Raw genomic sequence first — 25,816 nt, 5'->3', positions numbered from 1 at the left:
AGATAAGAATGTGCCCAATTGGGAAAAGCACTCTCTCTTTTCAAATGCAGATTAAATAAGTCAGCAACACTCAGGTAGGCTATTTCTCTCAATGCATATTTTACTATATGTATAAAATCAGATCAAGAGTTGAGGAGGTTTATTAGGGGATAAAAAAATACATTTATGAGCTGCCATATTTCATCCTTGAGTCAATCATGCTGTAATGAGCACCAAGCATAGGAGGTAAAATGAGATGGAATGTTTCAGGCAAAAGGAAATCTCGGTGGAAATTAACCTAGCCTCAAAAGAGCCTTTAAAAAACAAAATGCTGCCAACAGCAAGCCAGTCCAACTGCAGACTTGAAGGTCAGCATTCAAAAGGACAATAAATGCAAATATTATACCAGCCATTTACAAAGTTACTTCAGTAAAAAGAGAGAATGTATTCATTCAGCTTGGACTACCGCTGTTGCTGCTAGTAAAAATTACACTAATTTGCTCCCTGATACATTTTTCTGACACATGCTGTATTCATTTTGATCCAAATATGACCTTAGCCTTGGGAAAAATATCCCCTTTGTGGAAATAAATGACCTTGGGTTTGCTTCTATATATTTATCCCCCTACTAAGGGAGTAAAGTGTTAGAAATTGAAACAAGGGGAAAACTAATGACCTCTTTAGAAAAAAAAAATTGTTTTTTTCTCTTGAAGAGTTAAGCAAAGGTGCTATGGATACAGAATGAAAGGAACATATGTCTGCATCTATCCCTAGGTCACTGTTTTGTAATTCCTGCCAATTAAGTGCCAGAAGAAAGTGACAAATGTCCCAGGAAATCTAGGGATATCTGAATCAAATTCTTTACCTCTTTTAATGAATAACTCTATCAGGAAATGGGGATATTTTATTAGGAAGAGTCACTCATTCAAAACCAGACCAGAAATCTTTTTTTAGTATTATTAGATGGTTTTATTGTATAGATATAGATTAGATGATATAGATTAGATGATATAGATACAGATATAAGAACTGAGGAGAGCTGGGAGAGAGAATAAGAATTTTAAAAGGGCCAATTTATGTTTTTGGTTTTTATTTCTCCAGCTCTTCATCTTGCAGTCAGATGCAGAATTATATGTTGAAACAAAAAGTATACCAATAACAATATCCAAGCTACCTCAGATATTGCTGAGTAATCAGCACATCATTATAAAATGCACATTGAATTAAATCAGTAAGTCAGCAGACATAAATATATATGACATGATCATATAGAAGAGTTTAATGAACCCAATGGAACTTAAGGGATTTCTAGAATGATTAACCCAAACAAAGAAACTACATTAGAATTATATATGAACCATGAGAGACGATGGACTCTGAGAAACAAACTGAGGGTTCTAGAGGGGAGGGGGTGGGGGGATGGGTTGGCCTGGTGATGGGTATTAGGGAGGGCACGTTCTGCATGGAGCACCGGGTGTTACATGCAAACAATGAATCATGGAACACTACAGCAAAAACGAATGATAATGTATGGTGATTAACATAACATAATAAAAAAATTTGTTTGAATAAAAAAAAAGAATTATATATGTGGGCTTTCCAATTTAAAGACTAGCTGTTAAGCCTCATCTGGTAAGAGACACTTTGCTAATATTACCAATGTGGTAATATTACATTTATATAATATTTTTGCTTCAAAGAGACTGAAGTGTTATACTGAGACTTTGGCACATCTGATATCATTAAAATAAAAGTGAAGAAAACAAAGAATAAGAATGGGGAGAAAAATGGAAGGGATGATAATGGTACATAATTGCTAATTTGAATTTCCTTTGGAGTGCCTAGAGTATCTCGCAGTCTCCCAGAAGCACTAGTTGGGAAAGAGGATGGCCTAGTGTCATTGAACAGACTCGCTAAGTTATTTTATAGCTATATCATTTATCTTCACAATACTCTTGTAAGATTGATATTCTTTTTTTTTTTTTAATTTTATTCGTTTATTTGACAGAGAGAGACACAGCGAAAGAGGGAACACAAGCAGGGGGAGTGGGAGAGGGAGAAGCAGGCTTCCCGCTGAGCAGGGAGCCCAGAAGCGGGGCTCGATCCCAGGACCCTGGGACCATGACCTGAGCCGAAGGCAGACGCTTAACGACTGAGCCACCCAGGCTCCCTGAATGGGACATTTTTTAAAAAGATTTTTTCTTTATTTTACTTGTCAGAGAGAGAGAGCACAAGCAGGGGGAGCTGCAGGCAGAGGGAGAAGCAGACTCCCCGCTGAGCAGGGAGCCCGATGCGGGGCTCGATGCCAGGACCCTGGGACCATGACCCGAGCCGAAGGCGGACGCCTAACAACTGAGCCACCCAGGCACCCCGAGATTGGTATTCTTGCCTCTGCATTGCAGATAAGAGCCAGCTCAGTGAGGATTAACAAAATCAGCCAAAGTCAAATGACTGCTCAGTAGATGCACTGAAACCTGCGCCAGGTCAGTCTGATTCTCAAGCACAAGAATTTCCTGTTACGTTCTCCTCGTTCCCAACACAACTGGATCTTTCAAGATATTGTTGATGCTAGATCTAAGTGCTGAAAACACTTGAGGGACCCTTTGGATATCCTTACTTAACTGCCGCATGACATGATTCACTCCTGTAGTTTTTCTGTTTGATAAATGTCCCTGAATTTTAATCCCTTTGACATATGTTCAGAATCACTTGAGTTAGATAGATAGGGTTTGAAAACTCTAATGGGAACTCCCTAAACAGATAAAAAAAAAGTTTTCTCTGTTTTAATCAGTGTTTGACTATTAATGTAGTTCTCCTTGAGATGACTCAATCCTCCCCATACCCAGTGAAAAGAATGAATCATTCTCTTCGATTTCCTTCTCAGAGTCAGAAGGAAGACTTTTCAGACATCATCATGCAATGGCAGGAACACACATCTGCTGCCCACATGAACATATATTAGAAACCCGTGCCTGTGGAAACCCACCTCTGCCTCTGAGAATAACTTTGAGTGTAGTGCTCAAAGTGTTTATACTGAAGTATTATTGGACAGATGGTATAATTAAATATATTTATCTGTCTATATTATACTGACAATTTTGGAAATACACCTAATTAATGCACAAAATAATACACAAATACAAAAAATGTGGTAATAAGTATTTTTTTTAAGAATCTATTAACTTTGGGGAATTGTCACTAGTAGTTTACTTTTGCTTGGGAATTTCCAGAATTTATTAAAAGGTGCCCAGTGGAAATCTAGTAGGTAATGAATTAACCAAAGAGTCATACTATTAATAGAAAAATATAATAAAACTGCCAGGAGTGGATTTCTAATTTGATTAAAACAATCTCTGTGACAAAAAAAAGCAGGAAAGAAAGAAAGAGGAAAGAAAAGAAAAGAAAACAAAGGAAAAGAAATGTTGAAGTTCGAGTAAATAAAGTAATTTAAAAACTTGAAAAAAAAGAAAGGTTGAAAATATACCAGTTGAGATGTTCTGACTCTGAAAAGATCAAAATGTCAGAACTGAAAGAAAAGATCAAGCACAGGAAACCTATTTGTTCAATGAGTCTGAGATATCTAATTTTAGCTGAGTCAGTAATCTTGCCAGACTCAGTAATCTTTCCTGACAGAATAATAAAGTGAGAACAATTTGAGTGTTGGACCCACAAGCCATGAGTTTGAATCCTGGCTCTGCTATATATTAGGTACATGGCCTTCCGAAAACTATTTAATCTGCCTAATTTCATTTCTTAATCTATAAAATAGGGATAACAGTGCCTACATCATAGGAAAAGACCAAATGACATCAAATAGAAAGCAACAGGCATAATTTCTAGTGTGTGCCAATACATTTTAGCAATACCTATATGTAATATTTTAATAACTAAGATTTCAATGCAGTTTGTTTTCCACTTCCTCCTTTACCCTAATTTTGATCCTAAAATTTCCTGTTTCCATAACCATTATCTCTATGTCCCCATCCCCACTACAGAGCAAAGATATTCCTAGAAAATTCCCCTGTCATATAACATAACTTAATTCCAAGAACCCACAATAATTGAGAACCATTTAGTCTAAATGCTATGGTAGTTTATTTGGGGATTTCAGTAATTTGTCCTCTAAAATTATAGTGTAAGAATCAGGAGCTAATTATTTATGTAATGAATACTTTCTAATCATCTATTTTTCAAGCCAGTGGGAGCTTCTTCCAGTGTCCCAGTGCCCACAGGCTTAATTTTTGAAGAGGAACTTCATTCAATATTATGCCCGGCCAATGATGTAATGGTCGTAGCAGCACCAAGAGAGAGCCATCGATGGCATTGAAATGGCTTTGTCCATAGCAGATGAGGACAGACTCAAGTATCCAGTCTCAGAGACAACAACCTCACCCTCTGCAGAACTTATCTGTTAGCTCTAGATGATAAGTTGATGCCCCAAGGACTGAGATTTGCTTACCTTCTTTATCTGCCCTTATGAAATACTTGTTATGACATGAAATTATCTAGCCAATTTTTAAGACTAGACATATTTATTTGAGAGTTATAAGAAATGCTGAAAGTTGATAGATTTCAACATGGTAAATCTCCCTATACTTGTGTTAAATATACTGATGCATTAAATTTCACCTGGCTACAGTTGTTCTACATCAGGATTATGGAATAGAATTTAAAGGCAGAACCAGTTGGTTAATTACAAATGTATGGTTGTATTTGCCAAGCCAATTATCTACCTCAAATTGGCCACATTGTTTCTTTCTACTCCCTTATTACCAAGACTTTTAAAGTTTTGTGTTTTTTTTTTTTCATTTTAAAATCAGCTTCAACTATCCCAGCATATTACTAAGTGGTTAATGCTTTCCCCAGAAGAGACTAATTCTTCTCTCAAATCAAATTGATTCAGGCTTGTGGATGTTCATTCTTTTAACCATGGGATTAAATGTGTATTGTGCAATCATCTGTAGCCATGAGATACTTAGACAATGCTTGAGTGGTTGTCAGGGAAACAATGTGAACATCCAGTCTGCTGCAATATTGAGCTAAGTGCATACACACACACACACACACACACACACACATAATAGCTGTCAATCAGTTTGTAAAATATGTGTCAGGTAGAAAGATTTTTTTTTTTTCTCTTCAGGGGCATTACTAATTATACGTGTATGGGTGTAAATTTGTGGATGTGAACACAGATTTCATTTGCATTAAATTCTCAGCATGCTTTCTGTTCACAGTGATATTTTATGTTTTAATAGTATTTTTCACCATAAAGCTCATTGACTCCATTAAATATTCCATGAAGTATATAGTAGATACTATTATTAAATATATTTATTCTGATGTAATCTCAGCAGAGAAACTTACAGACTAAAAGAGACAGGAAGAATGACAGACAATTTACATGGATTATTTCACTGAATCATCCTAATAAGCAACAGTCCTTTGGTATAGTTACTTTTATCTTACACATTGGAAAACCATATTACCATATCATATAAATGAAGCAACTCGTCTGTGGACACACAAGTATTAGTTATACTGAAGTATTAAGAACAAGTACATAAAAATTAACATTTGTGCTCAGTCTTTCTCTGACTCAGACCTTTAAACACTGTAATATACATTTCTTATATAGATTCTGGCTTCTCAGCTTTATTTTCTCTACATTAATCACTATATTCTTCAAATTGGTAAGAATTTAACCATCAAGTTCTAAAAACCAAACCAAGAGCAAAGGATTCTCTGGAAGATTTAAAATATCAACCACCAAAAAGTTATTACTTGATTACTATCTAGATTTGAATCTTCTGATTCTAGTTCTATTCAGGATGCCTGTGTCACTGTTTTTGTTGTTGTTTTCTGGAAAATTCCTACTCTTTCAAGTTTTAATTGAAGCATAGCCTCCTTTATGAAGCCTTTCCTGATCCCCTGAGGAAAGAAAAAAAAAAATCCTTTCCCTTGTATCTTACACATGGCTTCACTGAAACATAAAATAATTTGCACCATTATTTTTCTTAGAGTCTATAAATTCTATAGAGCTTGAGAGGCCCTTTTAAAATCTGCACAGCACAATGATCCTCAAACTTCAGCATCCATCTGAATCATCTGAGCTTTGTCATCCAAGGATTCTGATTGACTAGATCTGGGGTGGAGCCCACGAATGTGTGTTTCTAACAAGTTCAGAGTTGATATTGATCTTGCTGGTCTGGACCACAATTTGAGAACCACTTATGTATCAGTTGAAACATGAAAACATGTTTAATGAGCACCTTGCTTTAGACTGCTCTTTATTCCTCAGAACAGGTTGTTCGTAAGTTTTCCATGTGAAGACTGATGACCTAGTAACCATCAGGTATGAAGCTGATTCCCACACAGAGAGATTGGAGGATTAGAAGAAATTATAGAAATATATGCCAGGTTTCGTCTTTCTCTCCAATCTTCCTAACCAGTTATCTCAAACTGGGAGTAGGAAGTAGAAAGGCAGACTATTAACTTGGAAAGAAAAAAAGGAACTTCAGATTTCTGTTTCTTCTGGTTGAGTCTTTAGGTACCTCAATGTGTTTATTAAGAATACAAAACTAATTTCAATTTGCATTATTTTGGTGGGGATATTATCATATGATAGGAATTGGACTTGGATTTTAAGCATTTTATGGAAACCACTAGATTTAAAAATAGTTGTCTGTGCCTACATAAAATCAAATTAATTAATTGGTGTTCTTCATTAAAATAATTTCACATTAAAAAAGTAATTTCACATTTTGTATTATAATTGGATTGACATGTATTCTTTAAATGACCAAAATGACTGACATAAGCCACCAAATCTTCCAGCTAGGAGGATGGATGACAATGTAGTCCCTGGATAACACCTACGATGAGATATTCACTATTCTGCAAGGCTACCCAATCTGCAGTCAATAATTAATTCTAGAAATATCTTTCTTTTAATACTATAAAGTTTGCTCCTCCATTAATTCCAGTTCTACTTTACAGAAATACATTTAACATTTATATGCCCAAAAAACTACCTTTTAAAAGAGTCATCACTATTAATCAATCACTTTTAGAATGACCCCACATAGCCCGAATATGCCTATAGGGCAAAGCATCATAATTTAATTTTTCATGGAAATGAGAATTTTTGATCAGGTAGTTGAATGATAGTTATGATAATTTCCTGTGATTACTCCTGAAGTTACTCAAGAGAAAGAAGTCAATGTACTAAACATCAAAAAAATATCCAAACATCATTTTTTTTCAGTTGTCTTGCACCAATTCATTTTTTGGTATGTGATCTGAACTGGCTTGCTTTATAATGGGGGTGTCAAGACTTAAAGTTTGGTGCCTTTCAAAATGAATCCAGAGTATAATGCCCAAGAACCTAATAGGCCCAGATTAGCAAAAATGCCATCTATTGCTATTTATTCAGTTTATTATATGTCATGGAAACCAAGCAACTTCATTAAGTTTTCATAACTTTTCATGACAGAAGAATCTCTCAATCACAGTAGCAGTGACATTTTGTACTGGATAATCCTTTGTTTGGGGATCTGTCCTCTGCATTGTGAGATGTTTGGTGCATCACTGGCCTCCACCCATTAAGTGTCAGTAGCACCTTTCCAGTTGTAACAACTAAAAATGTTTATGAACATCGATAATCTTGCCCTGAGAAGGCAAAAGTGTCCTATTTGAGGACTACCATATTAAAGAATGATGTGTCTTCTCGTTTTTTCATCTCAGAAAGCTTCCAGATTATTTTTATAATGTATACATTCTTTCCATGGGAATCTTTAGGATGTATATGTCAGAATGTCTCTCAGAAGAAAAACAAAATACTGCAGCCTTGGGCGATTCCAATACAGAAAATGACAAAAAAAGTTATATACAAATTCCCAAAATAAAGCTACGAATCTGAAAATAATCAAATTTAGTATATCTCCTTATTCCTCACCCTCCCCAAAATGTAACAAAATTTAATCTAATGATACAGTTTAAAAGAAATATTACTTATGTAGCCCACAGAGAAATCTATACCAACATTAGGAAACAAGCAAGTAAGCCAAACATAGATGGGAAATATATATATATATTTTTTAATAATTTTATTTATTTGACAGAGAGAGACACACAGAGAGAGAGGGAACACAAGCAGGGGGAGTGGGAGAGGGAGAAGCAGGCTTCCTGCTGAGCAGGGAGCCCGATGTGGGGCTCAATCCCAGGATCCTGGGATCACGAACTGAGCCAAAGGCAGACGCTTAACAACTGAACCACCCAGGCGCCCAGCTGGGAAAAATATTGTTGATGGCATAAATTAATCAACAGCTCAGAAAGTACCAAGGATAGCCTTCTTCATAATGATCTATACTGCATATCACCCACAATTGTCATTACCATTATCAAATAATGGGTTACATCTTTTTCCTGTTGTGTAGTTTAGTGACATGGGGGGGCACCATACAAGAGTAAGGGAAGTGCCTCTCATGAACAACCATTACCATTAGACTTGTCTAAGATTTTTCATTAGACTTGGCTAAGATATTTCAAATCAAGGCTGCATTACTAACCTCAAAGGTCACCAACTGTAACCCAAAACCATGATTTGAACAACCTCTTCTTTTTTTTTAAGATTTTATTTATTTATTTGAGAGAGAGAATGAAAAAGAGAGAGAGAGAGAGCATGAGGAGGGTCAGAGGGAGAAGCAGACTCCCCGCCGAGCAGGAAGCCCGATGCGGGACTCGATCCCAGGACTTCAGGATCATGACCTGAGCCGAAGGCAGTCGCCCAACCAACTGAACCACCCAGGGGCCCATGAACAACCTCTTCTATTTCCTATTCATGTGCCTTCTCATTGGCTTACATTCTCATTGGCTTCTCTCACCTTCACTGTTTACGAAATGTTAAAATAGGGTGAGGGTTTGTAAATGTCATTTCAGAAATAAGCTTGATTAATGAATACAATTTGAAGGATATCCAGTGACTACAGGGATTCGTTTTTTTGTTTGTTTGTTTGTTTTTTAGGAACAATAAATTATGGACAAAACAACATGATATACATGTTGGGAACTGTACATGATATATGAGTTGGGAACCTTGATCTTTCTAAGAATACATTGGTTTTGGTTCCTCAGAGAATCTCCTAATTTTCTCCTGTAGCTCCTTTGTTAACTACAAATTTGTATTTTGGACTAGTATAAGAATACAGACCACTGTGTAGGTAAAAGACATATTTAACTCCCCACCCCAGATATACACACAAACATACACACATAGGCATTTAAATGCTCAGGCTGTCCCTCATTTTGTCTCTCGGTGCTAAGGAACACTTGCAGACTTCCCTGCTCACTTTAAAGTCCGTAACTTCATCGAGCCCATACATGCCAAGCACTGAGCTACAGCATCTGGCTGCAAAGCTGTGTAATCTCTCTGGGAATTTATTGGTTTAAACCCATGCCTAACAGTCATATAAAAAATATGGCAAAACCAGATGTCTTTAAACTCCTGTAGTTTTTTGAAGCTGGAGTACTTTTCTCTCCACTTTCTCTTGGTTTCTTACACTCCAAAAAATTTCAGATTTCTTCTCTATTCTGCTCTACTCCTCTTTGTGTTTCCATATAAAAGCACCAGGGAATCAGGTCTATAAGATATGTACTCAGTTTCTTGACCTGGAAAACTTCTAAAAAGTTACTGTGCTTGAGGCTGTGGCTATAGTTCCATTTCAGCCTCAGAATTGCTGACAAGAGGGGTTATCATGAGTGGATATTATATTATTTCAGTCTTGATTTTTTTGAATCTTTTAAACCACGTGTCTACAAATAAGGCATATTTGTGAAAATGGATCTGAGAGGTAAAAATGACAAAACACAGCCTTAATTATCCTTATCACACAAGTAAATAATGACTTGGTTCGTATCTCTCTTTCCTGCATAAAAGTATTAGTTGATAACAGTACTGGTTATACTCAACGGTCTTCCAGGACTGTCCTAAAAGCATTAAATAAATCTAATCATTCAAGTTTAAGTGGCACTCAAATAATTACTTTTATTGTCCCTATTTTAAAAGGAGCTGAAGGACCTAGAGATTAAGGGATTTGACTAATGTTCATAGCTAGGGAGTAAAGAATGGGACTTGAAATCAGCCTTCCTAATTCTAAATTATGCATTTAATTCTCATGTTAGTCTGCCTATCTACTCCCAATAGTTGGTCAGGAACTGTCTGTCTGTCTCTATGCATACATGTGTGTCTGTCTGTGTTTGTTGTTATGTGTGGTCAAATGAGAGATAAAAACTATTCCAGAAACTTTGCATAACTCTGACATGATCACAAGAAAACATTTTGTCTTCAAACATTTAAACTTCATTAGAACCTGCTGCATATTTGATTTTTCATAACCTAGTGGTTATAACTTTCATGGTCCTAGTTTGGTGGTGTGCCACAGCATGTCATATCTTGGCAAAAATTATTACATTTTACTAATGTGGATGTCCTACCTATAAGAAAAAGACTAAGTTATTAATCTAATTTTGTGGGCTATACTCATTTCATCCAAATACTAAGTAGTGCCAGCGAGGGTTTGTTTGTTTGTACTTTGTCATTATATTTCTCTAGCTGTTAGGGGGTTGGTTCATTTTCCAAGTTGGTTCAACCCCCCAAATGCCTCAAACCTTGCCTCTTTGGAGTGGATTACCTCTATTTTATTTATAGAATACTTCAGTGGATTACTGCTATTGAGGAAGGGACATTGGAATTTGTATGCCATTGTCATTTTTCCACTTCTAAGACGATATGTTGGTAATAAAATAGAAACTGTGTTACCATGTATGATTACAGAGCCCTAAAGTTAATATTCAATAACTCAGTCAGCTATATGTCTTAGAAATTCATCTGTTACCTGATGCTATTACCAGAAAATTCATTTTGTTTCGATTGAGGTATAATTCATGCGTAATACAATATTAGTTTCAGGTATACAACATAATGATTTGATATTTGTATACACTGCAAAATGATCACCACAATAACTCTAGTCCCCAGCCATCACCACGCAAAATTGCAAAAAGAAAAATTTTTTTTCTTGTGATGAGAACTTTTGGAATTTACTCTCTTGGCAACTTCCAAGTATGCACTACAATATTATTGACTATAGTTACCATGTTGTACATTATATCTGCATGACTTATGTGTTGTATAACTGGAAGTTTGTACCTTTTGACCCGCTTCTCATGTTTTGCCCACATCCCAACTCCCTTCCCCCTAGAAATCACCAGTCTGTTCTCTGTACCCATGAGTTTTGTTTTACTTTGTTAGTTTATTTTGTTTTCTGCATTTGAAATGTAAGTGAAAACATAGAGTGTTTGTCTTTCTCTGTCCAACTTATTTCACTTAGAATAATTCTCCCAGGGTCCTTTAACATTGTCACAAATGGCAAGATTTCATTCTTTTTTTATGGCTGAGTAATATTCCATTGTAAATATATTTGCCACATATTCTTCATCCATTCATCCAATGATGGACAGTTAGGTTGTTTCCATAACTTGGCTCTTATAAATAATGCTGAAATGAACATAAGGGTACAATATTTTTATATGACTGTTTTTGTTTTCTTTGTATAAGTGCCTAGGAGTAGAATTGCTAGATCATGTGGTAGTTCTGTTTTTAATTTTTTGAGGAAACTCGATATTGGTTTCCATAGTGGCTGTACCGATTTACATTCACACCAACAGTGTATGAGGAATCCCTTTTCTCTACATCCTCACCAACATTTGTTATTTCTTGTCTTTTTGATAATAGCTATTCCAACAGGTATGATTTGGTATACCATTGTGGTTTTGATTTGCATTTCTCTGATGATTAGTGATGTTGAGCATATTTTCATGTGTCTTTTGGCCATCTGTATATCTTCTTTGGAGAAATGTTTATTCAGATCCTCTGCCCACTTTTTAACTAGTTTTTTTTTTTTCTATTGAGTTGTATGAGTTCTTTACACACTGTGGATATTAACCACTTGTCAGATATATGATTCGTAAATATGTTCTCCCATTCAGTAGGTTGCCTTTTTAATTTGTTGATGATTTTATTTGTTGTGCAGATCTTTAGTTTGATCTATTTCCATTTGTCTTTTTTTTTTTCCTCCTTTTGTTGCCTCAGTTTTTGGAGTCAGATCCAAAAAATTATTGCCAAGACCAATGCCAAGGACCATTATCTATATTTTCTTCTAGGAGTTTTATGGTTTTCAATTCTTACATTCAAATCTTTATTCCATTTTGTGGTAATTTTTGTTTATGGTTTGAGATAGTTTAGTTTCTTTTGCATGTAGCTGTCTAGTTTTCCCAGCATCATTTATTGAAGAGACTGTCCTTTCTCCATTGTATATTCTAACTTCCTTTTTCATAAATTAAATGACTATATATGCATGGGGTTACTTCTGGGATCTCAGTTCTATTTCATTGATCTATGTGTCTGTTTTTATGCCAGTATAAAACTGTTTTGATTACCATAGCTTTGAAATATAGTTTCAAATCGGAGAGCATGATGCCTCCAGTTTTATTTTTCTTTCTCAAGATTGCTTTTGTTATCTGGAGTCTCTTGTGCTTCCATACAAATTTTAGGATTGTTTGTTCGACTACTATGAAAAAATACCACTGGAATTTTTTTTTAAACATTTATTCTGTCCTATACGCACTAGGAATTTTGAGAAGAATTGCATTGAAACTGTAGATTGCTTTGGGTAGTATGAACATTTTAACAATACTCTTCCAATCCATGATCATGGGATATCTTTCTATTTATTTGTGTCTTCTTCAATATCTTTCATCAATATCTTATAGTTTCCAGTGTGTAGGTCTTTCAATTCCTTGGTTAAATTTACTCCAGGTATCTGATGTTTTTGATGCAATTATAAATGGGATTGTTTTCTTTATTTCTCTTTCTAATAATTTGTTGTTAGTGTATAGAAATACAACAGATTTTTCTATATTGATTTTGTACTCTGCAACTTTATTAATATATTTAGTAGTTCTAATAGTTTTTTGGTGAAATTTTAGGGCTTCCTATATATAAAATCATGTTGTTTAAACAGTGACATTTTAACTTCTTCCTTTCCAATTTGAATACCTTATTTATTTTTATATTTTTGTATTGTCTTATTCCTGATTTTAGAGGAAAAGCATTCAACATTTCACCATTATGATGTTAGCTTTCACCATTATGATGTTAGCTTTGGATTTGGCATGTATGACCTTAATTATGTTGAGGTACATTCTCTCTATACCCACTTAATTGAGGGTTTTTACCATAAATTAATGTTGAATGTTATCAAGTGCCTTTTCTGAATCTGTCAAGATGATTATATTATTTTTATTTTTTACTTTGTTAATGTGGTGTAACACCTTGACTAAGGTGCAGATATTAAACCATCCTTGTATCCTTGAAATAAATCCCACCTGATCATGTCATATGATCATTCTAATGTATTGTTGAATTTGGTTTGTTAATATTTTGTTAAGCATTTTTGTATATATGTTATTGGAGGGGGATATTTGTCTGTAACTTTATTTTTTTATAACATAAAAGAGGTGCCCCTCAGGAACACTGGTCTGTGTTCCTGAGAGCACTTCTGTAGCCTCTAGATGTGTGGCAAACCTGAAGTCTACCCCACAGACTGAAAATTGAGGGCAAATAAATAGGTCTTTTTCACAGGAAGACTGCAGGTGTGTTTCTGTCAACTATCTGTGCAGTGTACCAGAAACTTCTGTTCAAAGTGGAAAATACCTTAGGAACCTTAGGGGATCCATAGAGACAATTCCTATATTTTTTAAAAAATTAACATAAAAAGAAGATAAATAATTTAAAGTTAGTTGCTTGCCAGCTGTGTGACTTTAAACATTTGCTCAGCCTCCTTACACTTCAGGTTTTCTGATATGTAAAATGAGGAAATTGTAGAAGTGATCTTAAAGTATTTGGGGTTCTATTTTCCTTCCATTAATAAATTCAAAGGATGTTGAAATTTATTACCAGATGATAAATGAGGCAACTAGAGAGGTAAATATATTACCCCAATCTGATTAATAGCACAGTAGCATTTTGTACAGGATAGAGAGAATTTTGGAGAGATTTAACAAATTTCCTCCTTTTTGATGTTCCTTCTTTCTGCTATGCTTGCTGGGTATAAAATGAACGCCTGCTAAAAAGAATGTCTGAAATTTCAGAGTAAAATGTGATAAGAGTATACAAAACCTTGATTAAGAAATCCCAAACTTTCTCCAGAATCTTTGTTTTTGTTTTGTTTTTAATAATATACCTTATTTTTTCCTGGCACATATTGAGCATTCAATACATTATAGATATTAATTTTTTATGATATAAATTTTTATGGGGAAAATTGAGTCAAAAAGAAATAAAAGATTAATTCCATTAAAGAGTAAGTAATTTGAGTACAGGCATTAAAACTATTTTTTACCCATATCTATATCTTCAGAATCTAACAAGTTATCATGAATGCATATTGAATGAATGAATAAGACTAATCCTACCCATGAGAGTCAGGAGAAGCATAATAATAACAACCACAACAGCCACTACCACCACTACACCCACAAACATTTATTTAGTAACTCTTGTGTGTATTAAGCACTTTTCAATCATTATCACAAAACTGTTGCATGATTCTCATTCCCACCAGCAATGAATGGGAATTATTCTTGGCCCATCTTTTTGCCAATTCTTACTGTTGTTAAACTTTTTAATTTTTGGTAATCTTGTAAAGGAATAATGATATATCCTTTTGATTTCATTTATATTATGTCAGGTGCTAATTATTAGAACATCTTTTATAAATTTATTAGTTATTTGGATATTTTTCGTATAGAAAGAGCTTATTTTTTTATTTTTTATTGTTATGTTAATCACCATACATCATTAGTTTTTGATGTAGTGTTCCATGATTCATTGTTTGTGCATAACACCCAGTGCTCCACGCAGAATGTGCCCTCTTTAATACCCATCACCAGGCTAACCCATCCCCCTACCCTCCTCCCCTCTAGAACCCTCAGTTTGTTTTTCAGAGTCTATCGTCTCTCATGGTTCATCTCCCCGTCCGACTTACTCCCCTTCATTCTTCCCCTCCTGCTATCTTCTTCTTTTTCTTTTTTCTTAACATATGTTGCATTATTTGTTTCAGAAGTACAGATCTGTGATTCAACAGTCTTGCACAATTCACAGCACTCACCATAGCACATACCCTACCCAATGTCTATCACCCAGCCACCCCATCCCTCCCACCCCCCAGCACTCCAGCAACACTCAAGTTTGTTTCCTGAGATTAAGAATTCCTCATATCAGTGGGGTCATATGATACATGTCTTAGAAAGAGCTTATTAAATTCATTATCTATTTCCTACTGAGCCTTTTTATCCATTGACTTGCAAAAGTTTTTATTATATTCTGCATATTAATCCTTTGCTGATTATATGTGTTGAAAATGTCTTCCCTCACTTCTGTACTTGAGTTTCACTCTCTCTGTTATATTTATATCAATAGGATATTTTCATTTAATAATTTTTAATTATTACATTTATCAAATTTTCCTTTATGGTTAATGCTCCTTGTGACTAGTTTAAAGAGATATCATTCTCTACCTCTAAGGTCATGAAAATGGTTTTCTATATTATATTACATATGCTTTATCTTCTGCTTTTCAAATGTAAGTCTCTATTTATGTGAAATTGATTATAGTATATGATATGAGGTAGACATTAATATTTAACTTTGTCCATAGTAGCACCCAATTGTCTTTGCAAATTTTTAATTGGAAATGTCACAAGATGTGGTTTGGGAAAACTATGACACCATTACTGGACATAGCAGTCCTCAATTCACTTATAATAGTTGCACATCTACTATACCAGCCATTATTGTCTGGGCTATTCAAACTACTATAATAAAAAAAAATCCCAAATTCTCTGACTTAAAAGCAATCCATTATGGGTCAGCAAGCAGTCTCTACTAGAATTGGTCAAATGGGGGTGCCTGGGTGCCTCAGTCATTAAGCGTCTGCTTCTGCTCAGGTCGTGATCCCAGGGTCCTGGGATCAAGCCCCACATCTGGCTCCCTGCTCCGCGGGAAGCCTGCTTCTCCCTCTCCCACCCCCCCCCCCGCTTGTATTCCCTCTCTCGCTGTGTCTGTCTCTGTCAAATAAATAAATAAAATCTTAAAAAAAAAAAAGATTTGGTCAAATGCCCCTATCCAATCAATCAGAGGCCAGATATTCAATCCCACCATATGATCAGAAGGTCAGAAATATTTGGCAAACAGGTATAATGCAAAATAGTCTGCTTTGCTGGTCATGATATATACAGCTTACTATCCCTCCTGCCAGCAACATATTACTCTCTTTCTCTCTTTCTCTCCCCAAGGGAGACAATTAAAAAATCTCATCCAGGCTTATGCTAACAAGCTCAAACTCCAGAATTAATTGGAATGGTAGGCTGGATGCCTCCCCTCCCTGGTCCACTCCTCTTCTGCTCACCAAATAATATCCCTGCCCTAACCTCTGGAACCTGTGAACATGTTATGCTACATTGTAAAAGAGATTTGCAGGTGTAATTAAGATTGTAAACCTTAAAGATATTACCTAAGGGCCCAATCTAATCTCAAAAGCAAAGATCTGTATCCAACTATAGGCAGAAGGGTGATAATCCAGAGCAGATTTGTGTGTTTCTCTGACTAGTGCCCATTACCTCTTAGGGTTTCTGAAATCCCATTGGACAGACACTGAGAAGGTCCCTGATACCTTTTGATTAGGCCCCAATATTGCTGTCTGGTTGGGGTCCATGGCTTTGCATTCCAGAAAGTTCTTCCTTCTCTGTTATCCTCCATGGGAATTGAAAAATTTGACGTCCTTTAGAAAGGAGCAGTTCTTCAGAGTGTTTCCTATTAGTTGGGTCCTCAAGGTTGTTTTATGTCTCAGTCACAGATATTTTTAGATTGGACTTGTAGCTTCTTTAACAATACACCTGTCAGGGGGAGGAGTTAAGATGGCAGAGTGTTAGGGGGAGCCTGAGCTTGCCTTATCCCTTGCACACAGCTAGATCAACATCAAATCATTTTGAACAACTAGGAGGGAGAGAACATGGCAGATGTGAGGTTTGGAGCTGTGAATTGGGGGAGAGAAAAGCTGTGGTGCCATGGAGAGGAAGGAGCCCTTTTCACTGAGCGAAGTCAGGGAGAGAGGGAGAGAGTGGGAGAAAGAGCAGTGGGTAGGGTTTGCACAATACGCTGTGGTGAGGGACTCCCCTGGGTTGCACTGAGAGAGATTGTTCTCCTTCCTGGAGTACATTTGGAAGAGAGTGTTTTGCCTCTCCAAGGACAAAGGGCCTGCCAGGAGCCATTGAGTGGCCCTTCAGCAGTAGAGGGCAGAGGCCTGTGTAAAGAGCAGACAACCTGGTCTCACCTTTTCACTGTACATCACAATAGACTCCAGCCCCCGTGCTTGCTTCCGTGCACTGTGTGACTGCTTTTCTGGGACAGAATGGTGCCAGCACACTGGAAGGCTCTCCTCTGAGAGGGGGGAAAGGGTCCATGCCTTGCTGGCCCTTTAGGATTTGGAGTTTTGAATCCCAGCCACCAGCCAGAGATAAAACAAAGGAGAGCTGTGGTGCCGGGTGAGCCAATGGCCCAGGCACAGACAGGTTGAGGGCAGCAATCTGAAGAAAGCCTGGGACACAGGAGAGGAGACTGTTCACTTTTCTGTGAGGGCCTCCAGAACAGTGATAGCCCTGAGTTCCCCTCCAGGGATGAGAGGATGGTGACCCCATCTTCCACCTCCTCCCTGCCCACTCACCAGCATGACTGGTCTTCTGAGAGAAACAGAACCTCCAGCGGTGGCTGGAGTCACTTGCTTACACCAAACTCACCTCCCTGCACCCGGCAGGGGCATTTTTGCAAAGGTAGGTGTCACTGTGAGCCAGCCCAGTGGACCTCTCCCTCAGAATGTGAACACAACAGCCCCCTCCACCACCCCATTTTGCATGTCCCATGTCTGCTGATCATAGAGTACTAATAAGTGTAAGCTGCAGCTCTTGTGGAAATAGGAGCAGGCTTTCATTTATATATATTTCATTCATATAATATATTTATATTTTTTTAATATTCCTTTTCTTTTTTTTCTTTTTTCTTTGGTATCAGGCTTATAGTTTTTGTTCATTTGTTGGTTTGTTTCCTTTTCTCTTTTTGGGGGGTCAGGCTTCTTCCTTTTTTCTTTTTTCCTTTTTTCTTATTCTTTGGAATCAGCCTTATAGTTTTTTTGTTTATCTGTTTCTTTGCTTTTTTGTTCCTTTCCCTTTTCTCTTTTCTTGAATCAGGCCTTTTTTTTTTTTTTAAATCAGGCTTAACTTAACAAACAAATCAAAGCACACCTAGTTAAAGGCCCAAAAACTCCCCACTGCAAGCAAAGAGGAAGTCTGTAGAGGGCTCACCTGTGGGAAAGAACAGCCAAAACACAACAGCAGAGTGCCAACAGCATATACAAGAAACACTTCTTGAAATGACAGGCCCTGGGTAATGTATTACCCCTTTTTCATATAGTATAACTTTCAAGAGCAGGAAACAGAACAAGCTTTCATTCTATGCAAAAGACAGAAGCCTAGACATAATGACAAGATGCAGGAATTCTCCCCAAAAGAAAGATCAAGAAGAAATCATAGCCAGGGATTTGCTCAAAACAGATATAATCAAATGAACAAGATTTTAGAACAACAGTCATAAGAAAACTAGCTTGGCTTGAAAGAAGCATAGAAGACACCAGAGAGACCCTGGCTGGTGAGATAAAAGACCTAAAAACTAGTCAGACTGAAATTAAAAAAAGGCTATAACTGAGATGCAAAACAGACTGGGTGTAATAACAATGAGGATGGAAGAAGTAGAGGATCGAATGACATAGAAGATAAAATTATGGAAAATAATGAAGCTGAAAGAAGAGGGAAAGAAAACTATTAGATCACGAATATAGACTTAGGGAACTCAGCGATTCCACAAAGTGCCATAATATCTGTATCATAGGAGTCCCAGAAGAAGGAGAATGGGAAAAAAGGGGCCGAAGGTTTATTTGAATAAACTATAGCTGAGAACTTCCCTAATCTGGGGAAGGAAACAGTCATTCAAGTCCAAGAGGAACAGAGAACTCCCCTCAAAATCAAGAAAAACCGGTTAACACCAAGACATTTCATGGTGAAACTTGCAAAATACAAAGATAAAGAGAGAATTCTGAAAGCTAGGGACAAAAGTTCTTAACCTACAAGGGTAGACACGTAAGATTAGCAGCAGATCTGTCCACAGAAACTTGGCAGGCCAGAAAAAAGTGGCATGATATATTCAACTAGCTAAATGGGAAAAATATACAGCCAAGAATATTCTGTCCATCAACACTGTCCTAAAGGAGTTTGTGAACACTAAACCAGCTCTGTAAGAAACACTAAAGGGATCCCTTTGAGTGGGAAATAGTGTCCAAAAGCAACAAAGACTAAAAAGGAACAGAGACAATCTACAGAAACAACAATTTTACAGGTAATATAATGGCACTAAATTCACATCTATCAATAATTACTCTGCATGTAAATGGACTCAATGCTCTAATCAAAAGACGTAGTGTATCAGAATGGATTAAAAAAACAAGACCCATCAATATGCTGCCTACAAAAGACACATTTTAGATCCAAAGACACCTCCAAACTGAAAGTGAGGGGATGAAGAACCATCTATCATGCTAATTGATATCAAAAGAAAGCTATAGTAAAAATTGAAAGCTTTCCCCCTAAGGTCAGGAACACAACAGGGATGTCCACTCTCACCACTGTTGTTGAACATAGTACTGGAAGTCCTAGCCTCAGCAATCAGACAACAAAAAGAAATTACAAGCTTCCAAATTAGGAGGAAAGTAGTCAAAACTTTACTATTTGCACCCAACATGATACTCTATGTAGAAAATCTGAAAGACTCCACCAAAAAATTGCTAGAACTGTTACATGAATTCAGCAAAGTGGCAGGATATAAAATCAACATACAGAAATCTGTTGCATTTCTATACACTAGTAATGAAGTAGCAAAAAGAGAAATCAAGGAATTGATCCCATTTACAACTGCACCAAAAATCAGAAGATACCTAGGAATAAACCTAACCAAAAAGGTAAAAGATCTGTATGCTGAAAACTATAGGACACTTATGAAAGAAATTGAAGACACAAAGAAATGGAAAAACATTCCATGCTGATTGGAAGAACAAATATTGTTAAAATGCCTATACTACCCAATGCAATCTACACATTCAATGCAATCCCTATCAAAATAATACCAGCATTTTTCATAGAGCTAGAATGAACAATTCAAAAATTTGTATGGAGCCAGAAAAGACCCCAAATAGCCAAGTAATATTGAAAAAGAAAAGCAAAGTGGTGGCATCACAATTCCAGACTTCAAGCTGTAGTCATCAAGACAGTATGGTACTGGTACAAAAACAGACACATAAATCTATGAAACAGAATAAAGAACCCAGAGATAGACCCACAACTCTATGGTCAACTAATCTTTGACAAAGCAGGAAAGAATATCCAATGGATAAAGGGCAATCTCTTCCACAAATTGTGTTGGGAAAACTTGACAGGAACATGCAGAAGAATGAAACTGGATCGCTTTCTTATACCATACACAAAAATAAATTCAAAATGGATGAAAGACCTAAACGTAAGACAGGAAACCATCAAAATCCTAGAGGATAACACAAGTAGCAACTCTTTGATATCGGCCATACCAACTTCTTACCAGACACATCTCCAAAGGCAAGGGAAACAAAAGCAAAAATGAAACATTGGAACCTGATCAAGATAAAAAGCTTCTGCACAGTGAAGGAAACAGTCAACAAAACTAAAAGGCAACTGACAGAAGATACTTTGGTTAGTATCCAAAAATCTATAAAGAACTTATCAAACTCAAACCCAAAAAATAAATAACGCAGTTAAGAAATAGGTAGAAGACATGCATAGACACTTTCTATTCAGAGAAAACATTCAGATGGCTAACAGACACATGAAAAGATGCTCAACATCACTCATCATCAGGGAAATACAAATCAAAACCACAATGAGATACCACCTCACACCCATCAGAATGGCTAAAATTAACAAGTCAGGAAACAAGAGATGTTAGGATGAGGAGAAAAGGGAATCCTTTTGCACTGTTGGTGGGAATGCATACTAGTGCAGCCACTCTGGAAAACAGTGTGGAGTTTCCTCAAAAAGCTAAAAATAGAGCTACCCTACAACCCAGCAATTGCACTATTAGGTATTTATCCAAAGGATACAAAAATGCTAATTCAAGCGGCACATGCACCCCAATGTTTGTAGCAGAACTATCAACAATAGCCAAATTATGGAAAGAGCCCAAATGTCCATCGACTAATGAATGGTTAAAGAAGTGGTGTATATATATACAATGGAATATTACTTGATCAAAAAGAATGAAATCTTGCCACTTGCAACATGTAGATGGAACTAGAGTGTATTATGCTAAGCAAAATAAGTCAATCAGAGAAAGATAAATATATGATTTCACTCATATGTAGAATTTAAGAAACAAAACAGAGGAAATTGGGGAAGGGAAGGAAAACTAAAATAAGATAAAAACAGAGAGGGAAGAAACCATAAGAGGCTAACTACAGAGAACAAAGTGAGGGTTGCTGGAGGGGAGGTGGGTGAAGGATGGGCTAGATGGGTGACAGACATTAAGAAGGGTATGTGTTGGGTTGAGCATTGGGTGTTGTAGCTGGGTGATGAATTACTAGATGCTCCTGAAACCTGTGCTGCACTAGATGTTAACTAACCTGAATTTAAATTAAAAAATAATAATAATTAGAAAAGTACATCTATTTTTGATCCAATTCGATCCCATGTCTATTTGATCCCATGAACTAAAGGTCACACCCATGCTTCTTTTCAATATATTCTTCTTCGATTTCTAGATATGCTTCTAAGACATACTTCTGTATTTCTGTTTGTTAATCTCACACCTCTTTCCTCCCCTCCCCCAGCCTAGCTGGTTGTGAAATCTATGAGCCTATCAGACTCAAATGAAAAAGCAATATTTTCCTGAGCCATGTTGTCTAATTGGGAATCTCTACTTTCATTATGTTTTTGTTCTGATCCATTTGTATTTCACTATTCTTATAGTACTCTGTATATAGGTCAACCCTAGAACTGATTATATTTTTACATTTCTGTAAGACCATCAAGGGCAGAAGCTTTGTCTGATTCACTTTGTATATTCATTGTTAGCACATAGCTTTGCAAATAGTTTTTGTCTCACTGAGGATATATGAAACTCATGATTGTATCTGAAAGGGTTAATAGGCCCAATGCTTATTTAACTCAGAAGGGCTTCAGTTGCAAAAACGAAAGAGTCCACCATGGTCTATAATCATTTACTCTCTGATTAGGGATTTAGCAATTGGGAGGTTTTAGTAAATGAATTGATCATTAAAATAATGTATGGTTATTTGGGCCAAACCTACAAATTCTATACCTCTGGATCTAAAGGAAGTATTTTTCTGCCAACAGCTTTGTGAAAAGTGTACAAAATGTAGTGTCTAGACCTTTTCTATTCGCAAAGAACCATCTCCTCAACTTTGTAGAGCAGGCAAGGCCAAAGCATATATTACTCCAGCTGGACAAGCTTGAATAGAATTAAGCTGCAGTTTATAATATTGGGAAGTTGCCTGCAATTAAAAAAATTAAGACCCAAATTGACAAGTACAGATGCAATGTCTATGGAATTTTTAACCATTATCTCCACTAGAAAGTGGAGCAATATGAAAACTAATAATCCTATGCTTCAGTTTTTGTGGAAAAAGTGCCTATAATGAATTTTTGAATTTTTTTCATTGATGTCTTTGTGATCCAGCAAGCAGCACTTATGCAAAAATGAGTGTCTCTATGTCTGAAGGTTGTGTTTAGACAAGATTCTTCAAAAAGTCAATGTACAGTGGCAATTAAATATGACTCATTCCACGTTAAAACTTTGCAAAGGATTTGCTAAAATGAGCTTACAAAAGATCCATTTTAAAAGGTGGGCCTATAAAAATCTGGAATAACAGCAATGAATTGAAAATAAATTTTATTTCAGTGTTTTTATTTTCAGTTATTTATTACATAATTTTATTTTAAAAACAATTTTTCATCTCTTGGAAAATAAACTCTCAATGAGCCCTATGTACTCTCTCTTGCTCCCTTTTAAACCTCATACTAGGATGATTTTACTAAAACATTTTACCAAAACATTTGCCAGCTTTGTTTTACCTCTTGATACAGAGTGTGGTCTGGCAGAAGCCCTCTCAATGTGTTACTTTGACTTTGTGTTCTTGGGTTTTTTTAGACACGGCCCTGAGTCTTGACAGGTTTGTTTTGAGACCCTTCTTCAACCTTGATATTCTTAGTGCATTTTGTTAAGGTTGTTTAGAATATGTATTAAGTAAAGGCATTGTTGTTGTTGTTTTCTATTTTATTTTACCCTCCCTCCTTTGCTAATCTAGCTTCTGAGGGTTGGTTTAACTATAAATCTTACTCAAAATAACACCTTCCATCATCGTCAATCTTAATGGGGTTGTAAAGAGCATCATAGCAGTAGTTTCAGTGAATGAATGTTTTAGACATCACAGATAGGATTTAAACCTCTGCCCTGGGTATTTAGTTGTCATTTTGCATACTGTGTGTGTACTACTGGCCAGCTCTCAGATTTGTCTCTGCAGGTGCTGAATTATGTGGGTCTCTGCAGGCCTACATTCATCTTATCAGGCCATTAAATTTCCTGTATCCTTATTCAGATATAAGAATTCTAAAGGGAATCACTTATAACTTCTTGCAGTTGCAAATCTTCTTGGGACCTGTGAAGTACCATTTTGTTTTAAAATAATTACTTCTGCTTTTCCCTATTAAAAAAAAAAAAGGAAACAAGCTGGAGTTATCAATATGGAGTGCCTACAAAACATTTGGCAAGCCTGCCATTTTTTTCATTTTCTATTTGTTATGTACATTGCTTTATACTATAATTTTGGAAGTGATGTTTAGGTAGTTGCTCTTCTGTTTAGCCATTCTGGTAACTATTTAAAAACTAATTCTTAATCTCAGGAAACAAACTGAGGGTTGCTGGAGTGGTGGGGGATGTGAGGGATGGGGTGGCTGGGTGATAGACACTGGGGAGGGTATGTGCTATGGTGAGCGCTGTGAATTGTGTAAGACTGTTGAATCACAGGTCTGTACCTCTGACACAAATAATACATTATATGTTAAAAAAAGAAGAAGATAGTAGGAAGGGAAAAATGAAGGGGGGGAAATCGGAGGGGGAGACGAACCATGAGAGTCTCTATGGACTCTGAGAAACAAACTGAGGGTTCTAGAGGGGAGGAGGGTGGGGGGATGGGTTAGCCTGGTGATGGGTATTAAAGAGGGCACGTACTGAATGGAGCACTGAGTGTTATATGCAAACAATGAATCATGGAACACTACATCAAAAACTAATGATGTAATGTATGGTGATTAACATAACATAATAAAATTACAAAATGTAAAAAAAATAAAAACTATAGAACAAAATGGGATTGTAAGAGGAAAGAAAATAATGGAAGAGAAGCATTGGTCCTTGAAGTTCATTGCTCCCTGGGAATTGAAGAGAAGGACCAGTAATAGAGGACAGAGCTGATTCCAGCTCCTATCTCCATATAATTCTCATGTGGAGTCAACTGGTTTTCACCTTGGTGACAGGCTTGTGTCCTGATTATGACTGTGCCATTGTACATCTAGCCACAAACTTGGTATATAATAGTTATCAATAGCTTTCTATTGAACGGATGTAGTAAATAACAGCCCCTCTGCCTTTCTCTTCTTATGCATTAACCATTATCTTATCTCATTAACTGTCTGTGAAGCTCATTTATTTGCTAAGACAGTGTAGATACTTTATTTGCAACATCTAATTAATCGTACAACATCCCTTGAGGTAGGCATTATTTATCACACTGTTCCAGATTAGGAAATCGTGACGTGGAGGGGTTTAAAGACTGGTCCAAGGTGATACAACCATTAAATGATAGATCATGGATCCGAGACCTTGTTTGCTTGTCTGCAAAGCCCATGGGACAGCTATATCATTCATATTAGTACTGCTAATGGCAAATTTATCTTTGTAGAGCAAAATAAGATATCATAGAAAGCTCTTATTTACACAGGACAAAAACTTACTAGGCTAGCTAATCAAATAAATAAATAATAACAAGAATTTTATTATAAGAATGCAGAATTATATCCTGAAAACCAATGATTACAGACATGCCTCTCCTCAAGAGAGGCCAAATCAGGAATTTGGAAACCCCAGGATCATTCACTTATAAAGCTTTCAGTCCTGTGGGAATACAGATGTTAATTGAATAATTATACAAATAAATGTAAAACTGTCTTGTGTTAAGTGCATTGAGGAAAAAGTCTATGGTGCTTTGAGAAAAATATGATTCAGATTTGCACAGAAGATTTTATGTGCCCTGATCTGAACACTGAAAAGTCATTAGTTAGGATTAAAAGAAGTAAGAAGAACACTGCAATTCAAAATTTTCTTACCTTTCAAGATTCCACTCAAGTTAGTACTTTCAAAAGATCTTTAATCCTCCTAATGTAAATGGCATCCCACCATTATTTGTTCATAACCTGAACTTTTATTTCATGCCACATGAATTTACAATTATTTGTTTACGTGTGTTGATTTCTAAAATATCTATTTCTCCCACTCTACTAGATAATTAAT

At 36.2% G+C, this 25,816-nt stretch overlaps 1 protein-coding gene across 4 annotated transcripts in view; it reads left to right on the top strand.

The window, feature by feature from the left end:
• The window catches only part of LRRC4C (leucine rich repeat containing 4C), a 1,194,180-nt gene that overhangs the window by 940,547 nt on the left and 227,817 nt on the right, over positions 1-25,816 (top strand). The window contains exon 1 of one of the 4 annotated variants that reach the window (XM_027577720.1): positions 2,339-2,462. The exons of the other annotated variants lie outside the window; for them this stretch is intronic. The gene's annotated coding sequence lies outside the window, so the exon portion shown is untranslated. Of the gene's footprint in view, positions 1-2,338; positions 2,463-25,816 lie in introns of those variants that run through there. 4 annotated transcript variants of the gene reach the window in all.

The sequence above is a fragment of the Zalophus californianus genome, chromosome 11 (assembly GCF_009762305.2).
Source record: "Zalophus californianus isolate mZalCal1 chromosome 11, mZalCal1.pri.v2, whole genome shotgun sequence".
Taxonomy (NCBI): Eukaryota; Metazoa; Chordata; class Mammalia; order Carnivora; family Otariidae; genus Zalophus; species Zalophus californianus.
Note: the sequence above shows the minus strand (reverse complement) of the source record. Positions and strands in the feature narration are given on the sequence as shown.